Source organism: Dioscorea cayenensis, chromosome 5 (assembly GCF_009730915.1).
Source record: "Dioscorea cayenensis subsp. rotundata cultivar TDr96_F1 chromosome 5, TDr96_F1_v2_PseudoChromosome.rev07_lg8_w22 25.fasta, whole genome shotgun sequence".
In the NCBI taxonomy this organism is placed as follows: domain Eukaryota; kingdom Viridiplantae; phylum Streptophyta; class Magnoliopsida; order Dioscoreales; family Dioscoreaceae; genus Dioscorea; species Dioscorea cayenensis.
Genome location: NC_052475.1, coordinates 29191791 through 29210315, shown reverse-complemented (window position 1 = coordinate 29210315; position 18525 = coordinate 29191791). Strand labels below are relative to the sequence as shown.

Below are 18525 nucleotides of genomic sequence, written 5' to 3'. Positions count from 1 at the left end.
TCAACATTCATGACACATATGTTTCATTATGTAAAGATGAAACAAAACATTTATAATGATCTTATATACAATAATTTGAAAAGTTTGTGCAATCAAATATTGAATTAATCATAATAATATTTGAACCGGGAAAAAATAACAAAACTCTCAAATTTCCAACAACTGCACATTATATGAAACAATGCCCCTCATGGAATTCAGCTATATATATAATATATACACCAAACAGCCAGAAGTCTGCCTCAAAAATTAGGATACAAAGGCTCCCAGAAGGAAGAATTTGCTTATCACAATGTGGCATTTCAAGAGATCAATGCTATGAAGGCTCTCAAAATCATGGTGAATACAAGAGGCACACCACAGCTCCCAGCAGCTTTGGGTCTGCAGCGACAGTTCCCAAAGAATGTCGGTGGTGGTCCAGATAAGGACCATGCCGTAGAAGCAGGTTAGCATGTGTGTGTGTGTTGCATCAAGTCTATTCAATGTTTGCCTTCAGAGATACACCAACAAATACACCTGAATTGGTTTTCTAATTAAATGCGGTGTGTGTTATCTTGAAAATCTACACATTTAGTTTTCTATAAATCGATAATGCCATAGCCCTGTACTATGTACGTTTCTGATGGGAGGCGAATTATTTATTACCTTTACAATGACTGTAAAGTATAACATGCCAGAACCGCTTTCTCCAGCTCGAAGATCCGCCTCCAAGTATTCTGCAACAGGCCCTGCTGCAGCACTTAAACCTGCACCGAGTGAAAAATGCATGCGGCTGCAGAAGTCTTGTTAGCGTTAGAACCATGAAGAACAATGATGGAAATCCGCTCAGTTCACCTCCAATCTGAGACAACAGGCGATACATTAGTCTGATACTGCAGGACTTGATAAATCATATGATTCTGAACTTTTTTATAACATTAGCAAAATAAATAGGCAATTATATTCGGACACTTTTGGTCTTATAGCAGAAGATCATCTGAGATAGAATTAATCAAAATTTATAAGTTCTACTCTCAACCCCTGTGCTCCCCATCCTAAACCAGCAGAGAGTATGTCAACTGAAGGGGTGAAGACCATGACCACCCAGCCTCGAGAGCAAGACCAGTGCCAAGTTTGTGTGGCTGCACCAACTTTGTACTATTAAGATGGCAAACCCTCTACCTGTACCTGGAGACAGCAACTGGAGATGATTTCTCCACATTTTAATAATGTAGCCACGAAGATTTACAAGGAAAAACATCACATTTTCTATTATTCAGGTCTACAGAAGCACACCCAAATAATTCACCTTGCAATAACTTCTCAGAATATTTGCTGCCTTATATCTCATGTTCATTGACAAGCCCACAGGCAAGTTTAACCACCCTCTTGTGCAGCCAATAATCTGTAACATCATGTGTTTTGCGGATTGCACTGAATTCTTCAATCCAAGTTAATCATGCCTGCAAAGGATCAATACCAATAATAAACAAGCATCACACACTCCTTTGAAATCTCTTGCTGACAGATTGGTGGCATCAAGCATCTTCCTTTGGAGCATGTTCTGCAGAAAAATACCACACAAACCGACAATGATGTCTTCCAGTAGGGCATGAAGGAGATCGTGTTATTATGCATGAGTTGTGCAACATCTGGCAGCCATTCAGGAGGATCTGGCTTTGGTATCTCTTGATATGGAGAGTAGTGCTTAAATACTTCCAAACAGAGGTGGTGCACTACGTGCAAATATAAACTGATGGGTGCAAGAACTATCCCCATTGATTCCAGATGCGGAGGAATTCAAAGTTTGAGCTGGAGCTCAGACAAGGCAGGAAGTAACTATAAAAAGCAGAATTTTTCCCGGTCAAATTGTGGTATACATTTATTAAATTCTTAAAAGCAGTTCCTTACAGGAGGATGACTTCTTGGATTTGCAGTAAAAGGAACAACTAGATCATGTACATCAAAAAAATTCACTCCATTGATGACTGGTGGTGGAAACAAGCCTGTCTCAAGTTTATTATTGTCCCAATATGAAAGCAGTATTCAAGTTCATCAAAAATGATTTCAAGATCTTATTGAGTACACACAGAAACCACTGCTTCTAAATATATCAAACTGCAAAGAAAATATCAAACTTAAATTTGCTTTTAATCATATCTGCAACCACAGACATTGAGAGGAAAACAAATGCATGTACACAAAAGATATGAAAAGTGCTCTCCGCCCAAAACCTAAATATCTTGCTATTTGATGGTGATGAGGCACTCTGTTCCCTTACTAATCAAGATTCAATTGATGTTCAGTAAAATCATCACATAGAAAACAGAAATATAGAAATTAAAAATATGTTCTGGGTTTTTAAATACTGGCACAAAGAAAGTCAAGTACATTCATTTCATATCATTTTTTTTTTTTTTTTTTTTTTTTTTTTTGAGGTTCCCACAATTGACTAAAGTTCTACCAATAAACATGGAAACAATCAAAGGTGCAAACTTTCACGAATTCAATCTCATCAAAGAAATCAAAACCTGAGAATGAAGATCAAGAGAATTGCCGATTGGGTGATCACCAGACGAAAAGGTGCTTTTTTATGAGGTTCGGCGTGAATCAGATGCAGATCTAAAAAGACAAAGCCACTTTGTGCACGTGGCGACGTGTGTATGTTTTGCTCATAGACCCTGAACCCTTTGAAAACCCATATTTTGCTCCTAAACCCTTGAAATATCTTCTATTCTATGGAGAATAAATAAATAAAATCAAAATCAAAGTCTAAAGTTTTAAACTGATGAATAGGATGTACATTAGAAAAAAAAAGATTCATTTTGAACCCTTAAAACTCTATATGAAATAAGTTGATTTGTGAAAGAATTTAAAATAAATATAGATAGTGAAGGAAGGGTTCGATTATTAAATTTTTTTTTAAAAATGGATAAGCAATGTATTAATATAAAATGTAATTCTATTAGAAGCTTGGCTAGCTGTAAAACAGCGAGTGAGCGTGTATGTAAGAAACTTCTTTTGTATGAATTTTGCTTTCAATATATATATATATATATATATATATATATATGCAAAGTTGAAACTGATGAGATTCATTGAAACACAGAGATTTCGCTTTAATTGGCATTGGAGCCTTTTATTGCAAGTTAAGAAACAAAGGGAAATATCTAAATTTCATATAAACATTTGTAAGAAAGCAAAAAGCACAATCACACTCAAGAGAATGAAAACTACTTCTGAAACTCTCAAACACAAAATGAATTCCTCCATTAAAACTAAGCACGCTATCATTATGACTTCATCAACTGCCAGAGGAACTGATTTGCCTCATCCAATATCAAATTTGCAGAAACAACATTAGTACCCAATTTCTACATAACGAAGATTTTCGCTGCCGGAAGCTTCCAAACTCACCAAATTGCGGTACTGAGAGCAGAGTCATCTCAAGATAACGACGAGTTTCACGGCGGTCCAAGTTGAGACATACTCAGAACCCATAAACTCCGGTCAGGTCATCAACCTCTCAGAGTAAAGCTTCCAAGGTAACCTAAACATGGTTCACAGACGCATAAGAGAATTGAAGAGTTAAACAAGTTAAATTCAGTGATGAATGATAATGCTTTTACTTCAGCGGATTCTTTTCAACTCTCCTTGAGAGATCTTCTCCCAGTAAGTTGATCTTGCTTGCACTTCTCGCAGCTTCCAAAAGAATATCCGGCAGCTTTTGTCGCCATGATATGGATCAATATGGAATCCAGAACACCATCGATGATGATCTCCAGGACTCTACGCCGCCGTAAATGTTGGTAGGCCACAGCCGCAGATTCGACAACAGTGAGTCCGAAAGCTTCATAGAATGCAGGCTTAACAAACATTGAAAACAGATCAAGTTTAGTACAGCATCAACTGATTTGGTTGAGGCAATCGGTGAAGCAAAATGTCGCAAGTACTGAACAAAGCACCCCTGGTATCACAAATGTATCGGTAGAGCTCACCATTCCTGACACGGTTCATTTGTGCAGAGATCCAGCGAATGTGGCCATCCAGTTTGTGTTCCGCGATTAAGTCATACATTTTCTTCATCTCTGCCTGTTCTTTCGAGATCCTTTGATTCTTCTTTTGCCATGGTCTCCAGCAACAAACCACAAGGTTGGACTAGTTCCCCTCAACCGGTGCATTCTTGCCATAGAACCCAACCAAACCAGTAATGTTCTTCACTCTGTCAAGTCTTGCCATGGAGAATATGATGGCTTTGCTCTGTCCTTCAACACAAAACCTGCGTCAAAGCAATAGGTGCTGAATGAAATGAATAACAAAAACGATCCGCCGATAAATTAATACGATGTACGCGCTCACTTGTGCAAGTGAGTTCTCTACTGGACTGTGGTGCGTAGCTCCTCAATCTCAGGGTGGAGAGCTGTGAGCCTCCTGTTGTTCTGTTCAGTATAGGGGAAGTAGATGGACATATCAGCACCAGGAGACACAATGTTGAACTTTGTATCAAAGACATCGATGCCATGAACCACACGGTAGGCAGCCCAGGCAGAGTGAAGGCGCGTGTAGACTCAGTATTGCCCCACTGTATCATCTGCGAAAACTAAACTCATAGGAATGTCTCCATGTCAATGCAAGATGATAATGCGTGTTGGATAACTAAGTTGCTACAGGTACGTGATAATACCCTTCCGGCAATCTCTTTGGAAATGTACTGGGTGATACCTGAAGTCAGCATGGTGTCTATCGCAATCAAATCAGCTGTGAACTGGCAAGAGAAATGGCACTCGCTCTTCAAACTTCTTCCAGTATATATCTGAATTCGCACTTTTGTTTTCTCTTAAAGCATGAGCACGATGGTACGACTGCATAATTTAAAATGATGAACCAAATTAGAAATGTGGGTAAAATTCATGCATGTTATGAATTTAGATGCCAAAAACATCTCGAGGGATGTGACCTGAGTAGCTGGCACTTTGGGGAGCTTAGCAAAGATGCTACTAGATTGCCATCACTATAGTTTCTCCGGCTGATCAAAACCATAGAGTCGCCGCACTCCTTCTGGCCAACTCATTGGCAACATCCTGCCAGTGAGCACACAGAACAAAGCACTGTTAGAGATGCATTAATCGTAAGATGGTAGGTTTCAAGGATATTTATGCATCTAACAGTTGCAGAAACAGAAACTTACCGGTGTATGCAGGGTGTAAGGCCATACTTCAAAAGCGAGAGATCCGATTTACGGACGATTCCCTTCTCTGTTCTTAAAGGGAACACGAAGAATGTGAGTGTATTCTGTTCCAAGTACCTTCTCGAAGATGCTGCACCGCAGGTAGATTCGACCGGCATCTGGCAGCAATCTGGGTTACCTGCATCGATATCAAGATCAGTTTCACATCCAAAAACTCGTACAAGGAATACTTACAATGAGAATTGAGGAGTGATATCAAGGCCTTTGCTGTTTAATTCTAAGAAGCATCTCATTCTCCAAGTAAAGCACGAACTTGAACCCAAAATGTGCACAACCTGCAAAGTGAGAAAATTATAAAAACATATAAACATTTAGCAGCAAACTCCAAAATGAATTATAGTTTAGCATCATGCCTGGGCCACCTGTATCGACAAGTCCCAGTACATTAGCTTGGGCAAAGTAGCCTGTATGAGGGAGAGAGGTCACACACACAACATTGAACATCATCATAGGGACAGTGCTTGGAGAGGAAACTTCCAAGGTGTGCACGGATCAGGAGCCCTCAAGTAGAAGGTCTATAGGAGCAGATGGCTCATTCCTTTATGCACTCGCTGGGCGTTGTCACCCCAAACCCTTCTCCAAACCAAGCTGCCTGAAACCTGGTCATCATTTTCACTCCAAATGAGTTCGAATCACATTATAAACTCACAACTTCTACTGATAAAATAATATAAGATAGTGGCATTAGAGAGTACGCAGAGTGAACCCTGAGTAGTGGTGTGTCTGGATGGTCAACAGGTATTGCTCTGCTTTCCTTAGTGAGGCTTGAGACACTCTGTGACTCTGAATTCTATCATTCAGCATCATAGACTGCATGCCATTCATCAAGAATCAATATGTATATACACACATAAAAGAATGGAACGAATTCAGTATTGGTAATCATAGAACATACCATGCCCTGCAGTTATGTGCACGAAGGAAATCACAAGTACATGCTTTGTCATGGAAGAGCTTGGATGAGAGGTGACGGTTAGGAACTGCACACCATTACCAATGGATTTTCGACAAGGATGGACGAGGGAAAGAGGCATTGAAGGTTCAAAACCAACTCAAGAGTGAAGTTGCTTTCAGTACTGGAAGAAGGAAAATCACACAGGATGTTAAAATTCTTGAGAGAAAATTTGCAAAATATCCTACATAAAAACATGAATGCACCACCGATCATCCACAAGCTCTCCTTAAATTCTAAGTATGAGGCACAGCCAAGTCCTCAACAGGCCAATTCATTCACATTCACTCTGACATATTCCCAAACTCCGGCCTGGGGCGAATAGCCAGAGCAACCTAGGGGTATAATCAATGGCTTCCTGCAATAGCATCATCTCAAGTTAAGAATTAACTAAACAAAAGCAAAGCAAGCTGAAGAATTTCATTTTAAATGGATGCCAGAGCATTCACCTGTGCAGCTTTAAGAACATCCTCAAAGATCCATCCTTCAATGCCTTTCTATCAGCTTCAGAAATTACAGTTTCATACTCAGTAAGCAACTGATGCTGCAGCATTCCCTTTCCTTGGTTCACAAACCTTAATATTCAAAACAATCAGTGAAATCAGATCATACTTATTCTCTAATTGTTCTACTGAATTCCGAAAAACATCAAAATTGATAATCAGGAAAATTGGAGCTCATGATACAAAGACCTTGAGAGCCACCACATTCGTTCCTATGAGCAGAGAGGTTATCAACTAAGCGCCCCGAACACTGTGAACACGAGACAATGCAGGTTCAGCCATGCCTTCTGCTCTTTTCTTCCTTCAAAGGCGATAAACTGAAAGATCAACAGCAAAACGACAAGCATGAGTTAACAAACACGTTCCAAACTCTCAAATACAAGTAATTTTAAATTTCAAGTGGCTAGTAAGATTATAACATATATGAATCTAAAAACCACCATGCTTTCAGGAAAGAATAATATATATACGCTTAACTGAAAGATCAAACAGAGAAGAAAATAAAATATCAGCAGAGCAGTGTGGTAGTTCTTTCACTGCAAGAAGATGAGATGACTGCAATATTCCTCAAGATACAAAATGATTTAGGAGGAAAAGAGTGAGGTAGAAGCAAACAAAGGATCCTCAATCCATGCCATATATCATGGTGCCTTCCATTAAAGTGATTGCTTGATTTTCAAGAAAAGCTTAAATAAATTAAAAGTTTATAAAAGGTGATTAACTTTTTTATGTATATTTCCCAATTACTTGATTCTCCAAACTAAGGCAGGCTCAACCTTTCCTCCAAACAAACAAGAAAAACTTATTTTTAAGTTCTTCATCGGACGAGCAGCAACTCATTAATGTGGCAATTAGAGCAAAATTACAGTTGAGAGCAAAATTTGTTCACCATTCTCACAAAGATTTAATCTTTGCCACAAATTAAAACTCAGATCCATGATTTAATCCCTCACTATATGAAGAAAAAGGAAAGGAAACAATCATAATCACAGCAAGATCACACAACAGAAAGCAGAACATTCATGGGGAAGGGAAGGCAAACAAAAAGGAGCTTCATTTCTCATCTTACCTTTGACAGAGAACAGCTCAAAAGAGCAAAAGTAAAGGAGAAAAGCAAAAGATGAATGAACGAACTAAACGCGAGGATAGATAGAGAAGAGATGAATGAAGGATGAATGAAGAGAAGGAAGGGATGAGCTATAGAAAGGATGGTTCTGATGGTGGATGAGGAGCCCAGAGTTGTTAGTCTTCTTCAATGAGCGGCAACAATGGACGATGTATATCCACGTCTCTATAGAAACCACTGCTCGTCATGGCTCTGGTTTGCCGCTGCTGCTCTCACAACACCAGGCTGGTTTCGTCTTTTTCATTTTTACGTATAACATCCTTTAAAAATCGATTATTTCTCGTATATATATATGTTTTTCTCATGTATACCACTATCAAGTATTTATAATTGTAGTTGTGATTATTATGCTCTTGTTCATTATTATTTTTAGGTGTGTACTTTATTAAGAATGTTTTAAAGGTGCTTATAAATAAATAAATAGAGATGAATTACATTTTTATTATTTTTAAACTTAATTTAAAATAGTATTTATCTTTTATCTCTTTGATTCTGACCGATAATACTACTTTCTTTCATTTAACTCATATATGTTCCTGATTTAGAAAATCAAGTTTGGATGTTTATGATTAAGTACATACTAGAATTTAGTGAGTTTAGTTTGTAGTGGACGCGTCGGTTCTCAGTCATAAACTGGATAATTCGAATTAACGAATTATTTTTACTCGGGGTCGTTCGTATTGCTTGTTAGGTGATATGTTTTGTTTGTGCATTGTCACTATTATCTTAATTAGGTCTTTAGTTTGTTAGGTGATATGTTTTGTTTTGTGCATTGTCATATTGATCTAATTAGTTAAGATGGTTAATGGTTTTTCTTTTTGCTCTTTTATTTTTGTTAGTCAATATTCTTTTATTGTTTGTATAATTACTATCTCCTTCTACATGTTTTTAGTTTATTCATTTTCCTCAAAAAATTAACTCCAACCAAATCAAATGTCTTGTTAACATGAATTACAATATATGTTATTTTTCACTTTCTTGTGTATAATTGAACTTTAGGTATACAATTGGTTTGTTCAAACCCGATTTGATTTTTATAAAAAGTGAGTGCATCATTGGTTCAAAACTCAAAATTATGGCTACTTTTATTACCGATATTAAAGTCGTCCCCATATTTTTAAAATGTATATCCAATATTATAATTATGAAAAGATTATAAAATTTAGATATTTTGCAGATAGCGCATTATCCAATGTGATATATATATATATATATATGTATGTATATAGTTTATTTTGACGGTTAAAAACAAACGTTTGGAACTTTACCGCCGATTAATCAGACTCCCTGCTTCACGTACTTATCCGTTACAAGGTATATAGTCAACGATGTATGGGGCCCCATGCGGCGACTTTTTACCGCCGCTATACGTATAATCGTTGACTTTACTTTGCAAGTGGGACAATAAGCTGTCTCGCTGGAGCACGTTAAGCCACTAGTCGACTTAAATCCTCCAAAACATATTATTTCTGGAATTCTTTCATGTGGTTATAAAATTATTAGCTACAAACACATATGGATAAACTTTTGTTGATTTTACGAGTGAAATAAATGTATATATATATAATGGATAATATGGGTGAAATTTTTATATTTTTAGATCTTACAAGTTATGAAGGACCATGGGTAGGCACTGTGGTAGGTAGTAAATTTTTGTTGATTTTATGAGGAAAAATATCCTATATCCATAGTCTATATCTATATCTCTCTCTCTCTATATATATATTGAGAATAGGGCTGAATTTATATCTTAGATCTTGGATAAGTTATGAAGGACCATGGGTAGGTACACTATCCCCCAACATGGTTGGACCTAACTATGAAAATAAATAGTGTGGTGGATCCCCCACCATTATTTAAAATTCAATGTTTGGATAAGCACAAGCTACCATTTTATGATCATGGATTTAAAAGTTTATTTGAAGAGATAAATGAAAGTGAAGTGATGCACCCCATTGAATGGGTGAGAAAGAGGTGGCATACCACGCGTTATTCTAAAATTAAAAGCAAAGTCTTAACATTAATTTATTCCTTTTTATTTTAAGGACATGGAGCTCTTTTAATTACTTAATTATGTTTCATAACTCTCTTTATAATTATGCTTGCAAATGAAGCATCCATTCTTTGCCCTTTAATAATTCATGTACCAAAATGCTTAATATTTTGTTGATAACTTTTGAAACTGTTGTGTTTCTAAAGTTTATATATAGTTATAACCTGAGAGACTGATAAGATGATGAGATTATATAATGTAGCAGCTATAAAATTACGATTTAAATGCTATATCAACATTCCTCGTCCGCTGCTATTTTTTCTTATAATTATTTAATATTTTATAATAATGTGGATTTTGACCACTTATGTAATAAAAGTAATTATATTTAATTTGTTTTTTCCTATTTAAAAGTAGATGATTTATTTGTATCAGGTATTCTCTATATGATGCAGATTTTTACCATAGATTTTAAATCTCAAACTCATGTAAAAACGGTACACATGTGAATTGAAAAAGTATTAACCTCTTTACCCATGTAAAACCCTGCTGGTTTGTCTATGGTATCCAAAATCTTATGATTTATCTCCAATTTTAAATATAGATGATATACATAATTTGGGGAATAGAAAACATGACAATTCTCACTAAGCTTGTACTATAAATGCTACACTATATAATATTACATATACATATATATATATGTGTATATATAGGAAATGCAACAAATGAGTAAAGGACTATGTCATAATGCAACAGGCAAAGAACATCTCAAATGACCGAGGTCCTCATTTTATAAACTTTACAGTTTCTCCTTACAAAGTCATTGAAGGACACAAAGAGAAAATTTAATTCATACTCCAAATTTTGAGTGAGGTTTGCGGTGAGCGTGCTGAAAGGGTCCCACAGTTACTGGAATTGCAAGAAAGGTTAGCAAATACAAGAACGAAAATGTCAAAATCATTGGATGGGTGGTGCACAGTTCAAATAGAGGAAGAAGAAAAGGATTCTATTAGCAGTTTATTACTGGAAACAAATAAATATCTCATTAGGTTGGAAAGTTCTGAGTCAGGCAAATAGTTCTTAAATAGCTTTCATCTTATCCTCTAGGGAAATATTAAGGAAAAGTTGGTACCAGATAGAATCATGTTTTCTAAGGATTTCTCTTTTCACTAAAATAAAGTAAATTATAGATTTATTAAATAGAGAGTCAAGAGAAAAAAAATCATAAAATATAGAAAGTAATTCTAAAGATAGATAAGGATCAAAACCAACATTAAAGTAACTGATAATGCAAATGAGGACTCCCCTAGAAATAATTTCTGTAAGGATAATCTAGTCATGGTAGTACACAAACTTAAATGAAATCTTAAAACCCATTTAAACGGTTTAGAAGTTAGTTTTAGACCCAAATTCTTTTTAAATTCTAAAACTAAAGTGATGTCCAAGGAGGAAGCATGAGATCGATATTAGTGATATTTGAGTTGGGAAAAAAGTATTTTTTATTTTAAAAATAAATATATTACAATCTAAAATGTTCAATAAGATGGCACCAATTAAGAAATCTCAAGCCATTCTGAAAGCCACTGTCCCAACTACTTTTCAAGAGATCTCAAGTCTCGGATCATGTTTAAGAGTAGTTTGGAAGTTTAGATAGAGCTCAAAATAATTCCATGCCGGCGTGAAGAATGAGAATTTCAAGAGAAGGTAGCTCCGGCAAAACACAAGGTTGTCAAGCCGACGGTCGGACACCCGACTCCTGGCCAGGTTTCAGGGTCGGGTCACTGGGTTCGGATCTGTGAACCGCGGCTGAATCAGGGTCAATAATTAAATATATATATTATAATAATTAATAATAAGCAAATATAATATTATTAACCCATAATTATATTATTATAAAAACCTACCTCAAATTTCGATATTTAAATTGATAAATGACCTTATATACAGTAGAGTTTTCTAATTATGTCATTTATTTTTACATTTTTTAAATATTTACAAATTTAATATATTAATATATAATTATCGAACTTCTCTCGATGTTATTTATTTATTTATTTGTTTATTGGTTGATTTTGTTAAAATAAATAAGAAATCTAATTCACTAATTCTTATATCTCAATTGAGTTTTATTTTGTTTTAAATTTTCTTATATTTTTTATTTAATTAGAATACTTTAATTTTATATTTTTATAATAAAAATTACACCATTTTATTGTTTCTACTCTTTCTTAATAAATTAAATTTTTAGAAAGTATTTATACAACACATTAATATATTTTTATTTTTAAAGTTAATGTTGGTATGTTTATGAGATATATATATATTGTAATTTATTTATTGATTATAAATTATAAATTAATATTAATAAATATACACGATTTTCGCGATGACGCAGAAATAATAATAAATTATTAAATAACGTGATTAAATATCATGTGAGCCCGATTGACTCGGCCGGCCAACCTGCTCCCTGCTGAACCGCCTCGGTCACCCGGTACTACCCGTCACCCAAGCGATCTGCCTACCATATCACGGCTTTGCTCTCGGTTTTCTCCTATTGAACCGGCAAGCGTGTCCGGGTCTCGACAAACCTTGATAAAACATATATGTCGAGAAGTTGGTAAAGTTTATAGCATCTGTAAAAAGGAAATTATCTAGGATAAAATGTTGTCGTACCAAATTACTAAAGATTTTAATTTTAAATAATGTAAAGAAAAGCCAAAGTTTGAATTTTAGGGTCTTCTTATGAGTTGAAAAAGTTATTAGAAAGATATTCGTCGACATTCATTTCTAATCAAGGCCGAGGGAATTCCAAAATAATTTTTATATATAATTGAAATAATAATAATAATAATAATAATAATTCATATAAAGTAGGGTAGCAGCCGTTTATCAAATATACCGTTATAAATACATATCTATTTGACTACTAAGAAACCGAAAGAATATATATATCTCATGGCTTTTTATTAAAAAGTGGAAATCGCCAAAACCCTACAACTTTCGCCACAGAATCACAAACAAACTCTATAGTTTCGGACACCCAAACTTCCTTTTCAACTCCACGATTTTGAAACAGTCACGTAACGGCATTAAAACGCGAGTGTATTTAAAATTTTATGGATCGTAAATGCCCTCATGCACGGAAATGTGGCCGCACCCATTTCGGCGCGTGCAGAGAAAGTGGGTGGGTCAGGCATTACACCGCTTGGTCTTCTTCCTCAACTCATGTGACCTGCACCAACTCGGCTGCTGGCCTTCTTTCTCTTCCCAATCACGACTCTTTCCTCTTTCCAATCGCTGCCTCAAGAAGTAGTCCCGCGCAAGTTATCTCTATCGCCATTACTCTGCGTCTCAGGTATTCACTATGCTTTTGTTAACTATTCTGCATACTTTGGAAGAGACATTTTTCTGCTTTGGTTCAGCGATTTTGTATGCTGCGAAGACATCGTCAAGCTTTCGTGTGGGATTAACGGTCGGGTTTTGTTAGTTCCGGCAGGAGACGTCCTCGTAGGGTGTTTTGGTTTTACATTTTCGCTCACGTATCACGTACCCGCAAAATGGTCTCTCCGATTGTTTGTGCGTAAGCTGTGTAATGTTTTATAATCTCACGCTACTTCCTCTTCGGCTTGATACTGTCATAACAGTAAAACGAGGTCTCCGCTTAAAACAACGCAGCTTTACCGCTTGTTAGTTCGCCCGCTTAATTGCCTGTATCTCCTGCTTAATAGTATACTGGCCACTACTTATGATAATCGTTGTTTCAAGAACCCGAGTGTTTACCGCTTTAACAAATTGCATTTCCCGCTTAACAATGTGTCGCGTTATTGTCATAGCGCCAGGATTTGCTACGGGCGGTCAAATATCCAGTTAACGGCCGACGCTACTTGACGACACCTAGAGAGTGGAGACCGCGGGTCGAATCTGAAAGTTCACATGATCCTCGACACTCGAGATCGGTCCGGCGACACCGTTTCTCACAAGATGATCGAGTTGGAGTCAGTATACCAAGAGCGCCCTTCGCACTCTCTCGCTGCGTAGGCTACGATGAACCGCACTCAATAAATTCTGGATTCGAAAGTAGCCACTACTCAGCCTCAAGATGCGGCACTCGCTTTCGGTCTGGCTGCTGGGGAGACAATGTGTCGTAAGAAGAAAACACGCCACTAAGAGAGCAGTATTTATCGAAGACTGATCGAGAGACACGGTGAGACTCCATCGGAGCACCTGTCAGCAACCTGGGCTGGATTGTGTAGGGAGAAGAGGAGAATTTTGCCAACTATCACGCGTGTCTCCCGCACAATCCTTTCCCAAATACCTCGCCCGGCCGTTCCTAAACTGGACTCGCCGATTGCGCTGCAGGATCTATCTGCGAACGGGCGCTACGCACGGGCGCAAAGCGACGCACAAGCGGCTTGCATGGAGGACATGGCACGCTGCCGCCACCCGAGCGCACTCTAGATGCTGCTGGAAGCAAGCACCACCGCTCGGTATGTTAAGCGCTAGTCGCACTCCGTAGCGCCTTTAACATCCGTTTATTTAGCCGACTCGGAACCTGAAAGAAAGTCCGCTTCGCAGATCCCAAGGACATCGCAAGCGCGGTACATTTCTACTGAAGCAAGTTGCATCTATAGAGACGTAGTTTGTCATCTCTCGCGAAAAAGAGGTAATAATTCAAAAATATTTTGTTTAACCTCAGAGATACTAACGCTAACCATATTACATTACCGCTTAACTTTATTCATCTATCGCTTAACATTATAACTTACCGCTTAACTTTAGTTCAACTACCGCTTAAACTTTTGCAGTTTAATGTTTAATTTGTTTGTTTAAATGCTTAACACAATAGGTTATAACGCTTAAACATAATGAAGTTACATGCGTAAATATGTTTTAATTGCTTAAACTAAATAATTCTGCTTGTTATCACTGCTTTAGCTAGTTTCCGAAATGGTCTCGACAATGTCGATGGATAGTATTTGTTCGGCAAACTGCCTCGATGCTATTGTCTTCAACCGCTTGGGCTCAAAGACAAGATGAGAGGGCAACCTCTCTCATGGCTACCACTGCCTCCGCGCTGTGCTAAAACGTATTCGCGAGGCCGAGAAGCCCTCCCCACCCCCCCGCCCGACCGCGCTTCGACCGCGTCGCCCCCGAACGTGCGCCCCTCCACGACTAGGCGAGATGTCGTACCGCAACTCTGAGCCGCATTTTTGATGACCGAGTTCCTCGGCTTGTCGCCAGCGGAGGTATCGGAAGGCCGGTCATACCACAACGATCGCGCCTTCCTTCAAACAAATGAAGCACTCCGGACGGATATCGCCGCTTGAGTTCGACGACGAGGACATCATCGGGGCGGCCCTTCAAAGACGGCCTCATTCAAGAAGCTTGCAAAAAGAGGAAACAATAACGCCTCCGCCTCCACCCGCTGCTTACCGACGATGAAATAATAAAGACTACCGCAGCAGCAATTTCATCGGCTGGCCGATGTTGTTAACGCTGATGACATGCCCATCACGCGGAGGAGATCAAGATGGCGCTGAGTTTGCATGGTGGAAAAGATCGTCGACTCTGTTGTTGACCACGCGCATACGGTGGAATCCGACGCCGACAAGGCGCATCGTGGACACGGAACCATGAAGAAGAACAACCGACAACGCTAGTTCCCATTGATGTCGCCGCCGCTGAAACTCATGGTTAGAGACGCCAGTCTATCCTCAACGAGTGGAATTACTATGGAACTAACGGTACCGCGTCGCATCAAGGCGCATACAATCCCACAAGAACAAGAAGAAGGGTAAGGAAGTTCCCGTTGGATGTCGCCGCCGTGTTCCCATTAAAGGAAGCCAATAAAGTAGAAGAATCGAAAGTCTTCATTCAAGAAAAATACGCCGCCAATCGCGCCATTAGTACGAAGATTATATCTTCCTCAACCGCCCATGGACAAGTAGGTTTGAAGTTTTATGATATTGTTTAAACTGCTTTAGTTACCATTTAAGTAGGAGCGTTAACGTTAAAATTTACAGAGCAACATTTAACTTATAAGTGATACCCTTTAAATATTACCGCTACCGCTAAAACATTCAATATAGAATTTAAAGTTTATACTTTAACGCTTAATTTTATACTTACAACATTGTTTACACGTCTTTGTTCCGCTCAACCACGAAAGACCGCTGCGGTGGAAGAACGACTGTCAAGACCACCCGCCAATCTATTCGACTTGTCGAGGGAAGGAGACTGATGCAGCGATGCATTGGACGATTCAGACTGATCTCTGCAAAAAGACGCACGAGCGTAGTGCCATATCGCTATAAGAGGCGCGCTCCATCACACGGCCAACGGCCTTGTCTAGTGCCAGGCTATCGACGCATAATCCATCGACGGCTATGATTGAGATACTGCCAGCAACTCTGCATTGAAGTGGACATCGTCATCCTCCGATAATTATGGAGTGGCCACTTCCACGTCGTGCCCTGACAATGAAAACAAGAATACAGTATTATTCTCACGCCAAAGTAATCACGAATAAAAAACGCGCTTAAAATGGGTGCTTTAATAATTTGTGTTTGTGTAATAGTGTTCGTAAATAATCGCATTCTAATACGAACTTGTATATCTCGACAGGAACCTATTCGACCGTATCGACATGGAGTTGGAAGCGGTAGTCAAGCACCAGGCACGCTTGTTCACGGCATAATCGGGCCCCACGTACGTAAAAAGGAAGTGTCGATCGCGTGGGCCTTACGCCATGCGGTTTATCGAGCGCCATCACGCCGAGAGATGCTACTGCAGACCGACGCCCCTATCTCGCGACATGTATGTTTCCGTGATACTTAGGGAGGGAGGCAATGCAGATCACGCCCAGAGGGGACCAGTGTTGGTTCTTAGTCATTCTTTCTATATTTGTATACACGATTCTTTCTTTAATAATCCAGATTCATTGTTTAACATACACTTTCAATTGTTTAAGTATATAGTTCATTGTGTAAATATCAATGTAATTGTTTAAACTCCGCTTTAATCGTAAAACGAATCCGGAGGGGAGTGTACGCAGCTGGGTCATAGTATCAGATAGGTGTAATAGTTTCAAATGTAAACCGAGTTTAAATTAACATTCCCAAGAACACGATAAATTTTATTAATGTAAATGTACATGTATCTAAATTCAATTAAATTCATTCTGTTGCTTGAGGTTCTCGTTTTGTTGGATGATATTGTAGTCCGCAGGGTACATTATCGGTAGGGTTCGCTTATTTTCATTTTCATTATCGGCTAATATCAACATTCATTTTAATCAGAGAATGATAACTTCGCCTTAACTTTTGCTTTCTCTCGTTGTTTGTTTCTGCTTTAAATTAATATTTCTTCGCTAAATATCCTTATTATTTAATAATATCAATGTAATTACAACAAAAATATACTTAATATCGCTTAAAATATCCTTAATGTAATGTTCGATTTTATGCACGGATGGAAAACTGGGAACCGAAAGGCAGTATTACTACGCTGGAACCGCTAGCACCATCCCGTCAGATATTAAGCGGATACAAATTTATTTTAAACGATAAAAAAATAAGAAATGTGAGAATAAAATATTTAAACGAAGAGATATATTTAAATATAAAGTTCAATATTTAAACAATAATAATATTAACAACGCCTAGTTTGCTAATGGTGATCTTTCCACGATCCTCACGCGACCAAACGTGGTAATGGCTAATCGCAACTTATGGACCGACGCTACGACTCGATCCTCTTCGCCTAGACACCCAGTCGCTTTCCTTCATAGCGGTCGCAAACGCAGCTCACGATTTTCATCCATCGGCCCGTCATCGTCTCAGCATGGGAATATAGCTTCCTTTATACGCCATTTTTCAAGTCAAGCCCACAACACCCTGTGTCTCGCCAAGAATTGAAGTCAAAATCTTTTGATCGAAAATTTAAGCTGTCAAATGTTCAACGCCTTCAAAACATCGTCTAATATCCAACGACAACACTTCGCCTTGACCTGATGAGAAGGAAGGCACTGCCACACCCTGCTCGCCATGATGTAAATGGTTACCGTATTTTGCCTCAACACTTTAGTTTAAAACCAACATCAATATTAAACGGACACAAAAATTTTAAACGATAAACATAAATCTTAAACGTTAAAACAAAAGTTAATAATGTTAGTTAATCGGAGACAATAGTGTTTAGAAACTTGATAAATGTAACAAAATGATATGATAATAAACAATAATTAACTTTCAACTATAACATAACGAGATAAACTAAGAATTGAAGAACTCGCCGAGAGGATACGATGCCACATCATCCGCCCCAACAACAAGATCAACAATGTAATATTTGAAGATGGAGCCACTGTGGCCACGCTACTTCAAGCTTCCTCGCTTTATATATGAGACATACCTGGCCCATCGCGATAAACTTCACCCCGACACGGAAATATCGAGACCCCATCGCCACATATTTCACCTAACACCGATTCCCAAGAAGTCACGCGGAACATTAGCACCTCTCCTCCCCACAGATTCAAGAATAGCACAAAACTCCATAATTTAATCCAAGAGCTAAAATCAATACACCAAATGAGAACGTAAAGAAGAAGAAGAAGAAGAAAAGAAGAACAAGAACAAGAACAAGAACAAGAAGAACAAGATATGAGCCTTCTAAACTTTGTTTGAGAAAAAGAGGAGCAAAAAAAATTTAAAACTA

At 38.0% G+C, this 18525-nt stretch overlaps 1 pseudogene; it reads right to left on the bottom strand.

Moving 5' to 3' along the window:
• Window positions 1–1779: 1779 nt before the first annotated feature.
• On the bottom strand, window positions 1780–7063 carry LOC120260233 (annotated as a pseudogene).
• Window positions 7064–18525: the final 11462 nt, after the last annotated feature.